Raw genomic sequence first — 8,199 nt, 5'->3', positions numbered from 1 at the left:
TTGTACGAGCCAAAGGCTCAATTCCGAAGACCCTGTGCCGTTCGGCCAGGTAAACGTTGTCCAAATTAGGCTTAAAAGCCCGACGAGCTCCGTCGTTAAAGATCGAGAGCCGCGCCGACCGGCTATAAATATCCGCGCCGACGAGCTCCGTCGTTAAAGATCGAGAGCCGCGCCGACCGGCTATAAATATCCGAGCGGAAGACCGACGAGCTCTGTCGTTAAAGATCGAGAGCCGCGCCGACCGGCTATAAATATCCGAGCGGAAGACCGACGAGCTCCGTCGTTAAAGATCGAGAGCCGCGCCGACCGGCTATAAATATCCGCGCCGACGAGCTTCGTCGTTAAAAATCGAGAGCCGCGCCGACCGGCTATAAATATCCGCGTCGACGGGCTCCGTCGTTAAACATCGAGAGCCGCGCCGACCGGCTATAAATATCCGCGCCGACGAGCTCCGTCGTTAAAGATCGAGAGCCGCGCCGACCGGCTATAAATATCCGAGCGGAAGACCGACAAGCTCCGTCGTTAAAGATCGAGAGCCGCGCCGACCGGCTATAAATATCCGCGCCGACGAGCGCCGTCGGTAGAGGTCGAAAGCCGACCGGCTATAAATATCCGCGCCGACGAGCTCCGTCGTTAAAGATCGAGAGCCGCGCCGACCGGCTATAAATATCCGCGCCGACGAGCTCCGTTGTTAAAGATCGAGAGCCGCGCCGACCGGCTATAAATATCCGCGCCGACGAGCTCCGTCGTTAAAGATCGAGAGCCGCGCCGACCGGCTATAAATATCCGAGCGGAAGACCGACGAGCTCCGTCGTTAAAGATCGAGAGCCGCGCCGACCGGCTATAAATATCCGCGCCGACGAGCTACGTCGTTAAAGATCGAGAGCCGCGCCGACCGGCTATAAATATCCGAGCGGAAGACCGACGAGTTCCGTCGTTAAAGATCGAGAGCCGCGCCGACCGGCTATAAATATCCGAGCGGAAGACCGACGAGCTCCGTCGTTAAAGATCGAGAGCCGCGCCGACCGGCTATAAAATTCCGCGCCAACGAGCTCCGTCGTAAAAGATCGAGAGCCGCGCCGACCGGCTATAAATATCCGAGCGGAAGATCGACGAGCTCCGTCGTTAAAGATCGAGAGCCGCGCCGACCGGCTATAAATATCCGAGCGGAAGACCGACGAGCCCCGTCGTTAAAGATCGAGAGCCGCGCCAACCGGCTATAAACCCTCTGAGCGGAAAACCGTCTAGCCCAGACGTTAAACCGTAGAGACGAGCCGGCTTCTATAAATCCCCGAGCAGAAGACCGACGAGCTCCGTCGTTAAAAATCGAGAGACGGTCCGGCGACTATAAATACCCCGGGCGGACGAACGAATAGCAGAGAATAAGAAACCGCGGAAACCACAAGTATTAAAACATTTAGGCCCGCTCGGGCGTTGGTCCTTCGATACTTGGCGTTTGTTGACTTCACACAGGCTAGATACGTGCAGAGCGAGTAGGCCCTCCCGCTCGGACTTTGTTTAATGGGTTAAGCTGATCGGCCGCGTGACGGAGAACACTTAGAGCATGACTAACTCTAAGCATAAACGTTAAGCAAACAGAAGAATATTATGGATAATGATCAGGAAGACGCAAGCAAAGACATAATTGCATTAAAGGGAAAGCATGCCGAACGACAAGTACAAAAAGTTGCGCTGGGCGTAAGAAATGCAAAAACAAGAAAGAGACGAGGAACACTCTTCACTCGGGGTCTTCGAAGTTGAAGAAAGCGTCCGGGATATCGTCAATCATAGCCGCCAGATCTGAAGAGGGAATGCTCAGGTCAGCAGGAAGGTGCCTCCCCTTCTTCAAGTACGCCATGGTGACCTTGACCACCTCGGCGAAAGTTGAGGAGACGTTGCCACCGAATTTAGCGCCGAACCGCTCCGAGCGGAGGTATTCTTGGCAAACTGCTACTAGGCGACTCGGCTCTCCCTCCTTATATTTTCTGAGCGCCGCCCGGGAGGCAATTAGCGAGTCTTGGAGAACTTTCTGGTCCACCTCCGCTTTAGTGCGTTCAGCTGAGCGCCCATCCCGTTCGACAGTTAGTTGGGCTTCCAGCTCCTTAGATCGCTGATCTAGGGCTCGGACTTCAACTTTCATCTTGTCCATATCAGCGATCGCCCGCTTCTTCCGGCTATTGGCGCGCTTCACGTCTTCGTCGCACTTCTTCACCAAGCCTTCAAGTCGAGCCACCTCTGTAGCCAGGTCGGTGGACTTCTTCTATTCGGCCTCGCGGGCTTGTTTCTCCCACTCGGCCGATGGACCCCCCGAGACTTGGAGTTTTTCCATAAGATCCTCCAGCTCGGCCAGTCGATGGCTAGTGGCGATTTGCTCAGCCCAATGCTGTAAGGGAAATAATAAAATCAGGAACCGAACAGTAGCATGACACAGGAAGAAAAATGAACCTACCTGAGTGGCCTGCTGCATGTGGTTATCGCCGAGCTGCTTGGGCGTCATGAGGGCCACCCGAATCTGGGCGTCCTCGAAAAGTTTGGCGAGCGGACCCGTCAAGGTTATTTCATGAACTGGGCTCGATGGCCGATCGGCAGACAATAAATATTCCTCCGATGGGAATCGAAGGGTAGTCTTGATGGTCGGGTGGCCGGCCGGCACTTCTTCAGCCGCAGTCGCCTGGCCCGAGGACTCCCCTATGGTTGAAGTTTCGCCCAACCGTCGTAAGCGACGACGAGTCCGCCGAGGAGAGCCAGAGGGCTGTGCGGTGGGCGAGGCCACGGGGGTCCTGATCTGCGACGGCGTGCGATCTAGAGAAGCGATCTCGATCGACGCCTGTGGTTCGCCCTCTTGGGTCGGCGGAAGGCTGGAGTCTCTTCGACGTTTCCGCCGAACTTCCAGTGGTGAATCCTCGGCCTGGGGGACTCCCAGCTCGGCTGGAGCAGAGGAAACAGGATCTGCCTCAACCTCCGTTGAAGCGGATGGGGCAACTTCTGTTTCAGGGGCGGACTGCGCCCCCCCCTCTCCTGCATCTGCCGGGCGGCTGGGGATGAGACCCCGCTCAGCGAGTTCTTTTTTGGTAGTCGTCTCAATTTCCACTGCCTTCAATTTCAGATGATCGGTAGCCTTGGAGCGCCACATGACTTCAGCTGCAGTGGAAGAAATTAAAATCAATTAGACAAAAAAGGCGAAGGGAGTAAAGAGTCCTTACCCATGCGGTAGGGGAGATTGGCCCGAACGGGAGATAATCCAAAAATATACAACACCCCCTTGAGAAGCAACTGGTCGATCTTGTACCGCTGACCGGACAAGCAATTTGCCGCATGAAGGTAGGCCGGATTACTTCTGAATTTGCCGAGCTCCGGCTGGGTCGGCACAGCGGTCTGCCATTTGGTTCGGAATGCTGGCCGCTCGGGAAGTCGTATATAGAAGAAGAATTCCTTCCAGTGCTTGTTGGAGGTCGGCATGTTCTCAAAAAATTTGAAGCCTATTCTACTTTGGAAAATAAAAGTACCCAACTCGGATTGTTTGTGGTAGAAGAAGTAGTGGAATATTTTGGGGTCAAGTGGGATACTGTGCAGCCTAAAGAGGACGACCACCCCGCTCAGTAGCCTAAAGGAATTCGGCACAAGTTGGTCAAGCGGGATGCGGAAATAATTACAAACTTCTAAAATAAATGGATGGGTAGGAAACCTAAGGCCACCCTGGAATTGGTCCAGAAAAAAACAAATGGTACCGATCGGCGGGTTATGGGGCGGTCGGTCGGGTCGGCTACAACTATTTCATGGTCGTTCGGGATCCCGTAGATCCTAACAACGCGCCGGGCGCGCTCCTCATCGAACCTACTCTCCATACTCGTATACCATGGACCGTGAACATGGGTAGCGGGTTCGGAAGAGCTCGCCATCTCGAAGAGACAAAAGGACAACAAGAAATCGAAGGAATAGGAACGAAAGAGAGGTAAAATGAGTAGGGAAGATCTAGTAAGCGAAGAAAGAAGGCTCACTGAGAAGGAGACTGGCGGAAAAGATCACCGATGAGATGGTAGCCGTCGAAAAATAGGAACTGGATCGCCGGAGGCCGCAGCAGCAGAAGAGTTAGGAGGACAAAGCACGAGCAAACGTGCGACAGAGGAGGGGGACTGAGGCTTTATATGGCCGAGGCCGATCGGCCTCCACCGTCCGATCCAGGTCATGAGAAACAAGGACGCCATCGGGCCGTCCATTTCAAACGGTGACGTCCCATCATAAGTAACGCTGCTGCCACGCAATGGTCGACGCGTGGCACTGAGCGATCTGGCGCATTTAATGTGCACCATACCACGCACGCGCAGCCTTAATGGAATGGATTGCCGCCGTTCCCGAGGGGATTCGGACAGGCGGCAACGACGGCAGGCCGCATGAGTCACATCTGAGCGAGCGCCGAACGGCTGAACTCGGCGCACACGCCGAGCGGCCTGTGGAATACTTTTAAAACAAAAGGCGACGAGCACCCGCTCGGACATACAGTCCAGTCAGTCGGACTCACTGCCTCCTTCGACTAGACTTGAAGGGGAGACAAGTGATCCGGCGGTAAAAATGGGGGACCCACAGATGGGGTCTCGTCCGAGCGGAACCAGAGATTACCCAGCCAAAGGGTTGGGTCTCCGACGCCAAAGCAGGAGAACCAGAGCCGAGTGGCCGAGCGGAGGTGTCCGCTCGGCCGAGGACATAATGGCCGAGCGGAGGTGTCTGCTCGGCCGGAATCGTGGCGAGGGAACAGTGGTTAGCCGAGCGGCCTATTCGCTCGGCTCAGGATATGGTATGTCAGCAGAGGCATGATGATTAGACCTGACGCAAGATGGCACTATTAAAGGCCCCACCATCACGTCACGGAAAGGTTGATACAGTAGCAGTATGGTCTTATGGATGCCCTTCTGACAGGCCCACACCTAGGCATGGTCGAAAGCAGGTGATCGCTTCGATTGGTGTGCCCAGACTCCTTCGAGAGGTCTATATAAGGCCTCCACTTCTTCAACCGGAGGTATGCAAATCTATATTTTCTAAGCCACTTTCTTATTCCTTCTCCTAACTTGAGCGTCGGAGGGCCGTCGCCGGGACACCCCCCCGGCTCGGTTTTGTTGCAGGATCGCCTGAGCATCGTGCAGTTAGTCGGAGACTCACGTCAGCAGCAGAGGAGCGCCACGTGCCCAGCGTCCGTTGGTTCAGCGTTCGGACAGGATCATGATAATTAAATTAGGATAATTTATTTAAACTCTTTCAAATCTATAAGAAAAATTATAAAATATTGACTCTAATATAATATTAAAAATCAATATCGAATATTAACAATAAAAAAATATAGATAGGTAGGTAACTTAAGTTTTAAGTTTATATATTGATGAATGATTATATTGATGAAACTAAAATTTTAATTGGGAAATAAATTTTTCTAATTTAATTAGAAGAGATTCAAAGAGAAGAAGGGAGGAATTTACAAGATTCATACTTAACTCTTCAAGGTATTATAACTTATGTAAATAAATTAATGAAGAAAGAGTTGTACAATAAATAAAATCTTGAAAAGAAAAAAAATGGCCATGGTATCTTTAGCGTAATGGTCATGGGTCGATTCTCAGGAACTGACGACGGTACTAGGGGAGCCGCTAAGGTAACGGATCTACTTTTTTTTTTAAAAGAAAAAAATAGACGTTTACCTTCCTTCATTTGCTTTTATTTTTTTGAATTCTTCTAAATTATATATATAATTCAATAAAATATATTTTTTAAATTTTTATTAAAATAATCTAATTATATACAATATATATTATATATACATTCAAATTTGAGAGCCCTTACCGTTGCCTCCGGTGACATGCCTCAGAGCCGGTCCTATTGATAGGGTGGGATGAGTTATCCCATCATCTTAGCTAGTTGAAAAAATCTCTAAATCAATTCATCTCAAGACGAGTTACGAGTTTGACGGATTTAACGGGCCAACTCATGAGCCCACAAACAAATTTAAAAATATATAAAAGATTAAAATTTCTAAATTTATATTACGATCATATCTCTTTTTATTTCACTCTCTTGTAATAACTTTTATTCAAGTGCTGCTTTCACAACTCTTCGATGGGAGAATAGTAAAATAGATGGAAATAATCTTTTCTGACCGTTAGAATTTGAAGGGAAATAAAGGGAAAAAGGTTCTTTTATTATTGAAACAATCTCATTTTGTAAGAAATTTACAAATTTTATAACATCTGGAGAAGGTAATGTAGACATATAATTACTTGTTGTGTCATTAATTTGTATCAATCAACCAATTAGGATAAAATAATCCACAAGTTATATGTGACTGTATGAAGTAATTTTTTTTTTTTTTTTTTTTTTCAATTTACATTGAACTTCTGGATTTATATTGGATTAACAACTTAAATGGAATGGACAGATAGAAGGGAAGACAATAAAGGTACAGATTTGGGACACGACTAGCTAGTAATGAAAGGTGTCGTGCAATAACTAATAACTAGTGCATACTATAAAGTTGCAATAAAATGAAGTAAATATTTAAATTACGAATTAGGCGATCAAATCTATAAGTTCATTTTTCATTTTAATTTTAAATTTTAGATAATTTTTTTCCCTCAGCAGGCTAGTCAACCCTGACAAATCGCGGGCCAACCTGGGTGGGTCGTGGGCCAACCCGAACGGGTCGCGGGCCAACCCGGGCGGGTCGCGGGCCAACCCCGGCGAGTCACTGGCCAACCCCAGCAGGTCACTGGCCAACCCCGTCGAGTCACAGGCCAACCTGGGTAGGTCACCGACCAACCTGCACGGGTTGCTGGCCAACTCGCGTGGGTCGTGGGTATAGACGGATCAACACACTTGAATCCACCTTAAATGGGTTGATTAAATTTCATATTTTACTTAAATTGTTTGGCGGGGTGGGTCAACCCGATAGGCCCAATCCAAATTGACGTGTCTTCTTGGCTTCAATCGTTGACATCATCTTTGTCTCGGCTCCCAACTCGACATGTGCCCTAGTTCAGCCTCAGGTCCTAGCACTATCTCTCAGTTTCAGTTTTGATTGCCGACGCCATCTATGTCTCGGCCCTGGTCGTTGATACTCTCTCTCATCATCGAATCCCTGCATTTTCTCAGTCTCGGTCTAAGATATTAATTCTGTCTGTTCTCAAGTCTACTCTGCATCGACGTCACATTTTTCACCCTTAAGACATGCATATGCTCTATATGGGTTCGTTAACAATGATTGTGAATATTGTTGGACGCGTGGTATCCTCAAAATGAAGGAGTTAGCGGTTACAAGGTTGTCAGATATGATCCCCTAAATTCCCTCTACTGACAAGTGGCATTAGATGAATAGGGAGGGAACCAACGATTATCGAATCTAATCCCCTCATTTGCTCCTACTATGATGGTATTTTGGTTGATGTAGAGATGCTCTCCTAACAACTATATAAACACTCATGAAAGTAACGAAAGGGGATTTCGATTTTTCTTCAACTTTATCAGGTTCTATCATTCTTCTCAAATTTTCATTGTTGAACATACCTTCGAAAGGAAATCTTAACATGAGCATCGAAGTGACCCGGGATCCGTCCCTCGGCCAGTCTAATCCTCTTTTCCGTGTGTCCCTCATGTTCATTCATCCTCTTCATCGAAGATCCCCGAAGGAGCACACGTTAGTTCATTCATTGACTGGTTGATTGATCATCTACGATATTTAATAAGAAGAATAAACATTCACATTGTAGTAATTATAGTTTCATAGTTACTACAACACAGATTTAACATTCACATTGTAACAATTATGAAATTATAACTGCTACATGAATTTGATTTGTTCACTTAATTATATTTATACTATAGCAGTTACAAATTTATAGTTATCACAACATATATAACAACTGTAATTTTGTAATTATTACAATGCGCTCGATCAGCTCAGAAATTAGACAAAAATTTTGGCAAAAAATAATAGCACTAAAGAGCAATTAGGTAATTATACACTATTGAATAATTGAGTGAAACACCTTTTGATAAAAAAATATGAGCCGCCCCGGAAAAATAGGCGCTTAGCTTACCTTGCAGCGAGAATTTAATAAATTGGGACACTTCCTGTAAATTAAGTCAATTTAGGCAACCAACAATCTCGAGTCAATATAGCCAACCAATAATCTCGAATCTGCCTCACTCATAGAGTGA

This window comes from Zingiber officinale, chromosome 8B (genome assembly GCF_018446385.1).
Source record: "Zingiber officinale cultivar Zhangliang chromosome 8B, Zo_v1.1, whole genome shotgun sequence".
In the NCBI taxonomy this organism is placed as follows: Eukaryota; Viridiplantae; Streptophyta; class Magnoliopsida; order Zingiberales; family Zingiberaceae; genus Zingiber; species Zingiber officinale.
Note: the sequence above shows the minus strand (reverse complement) of the source record.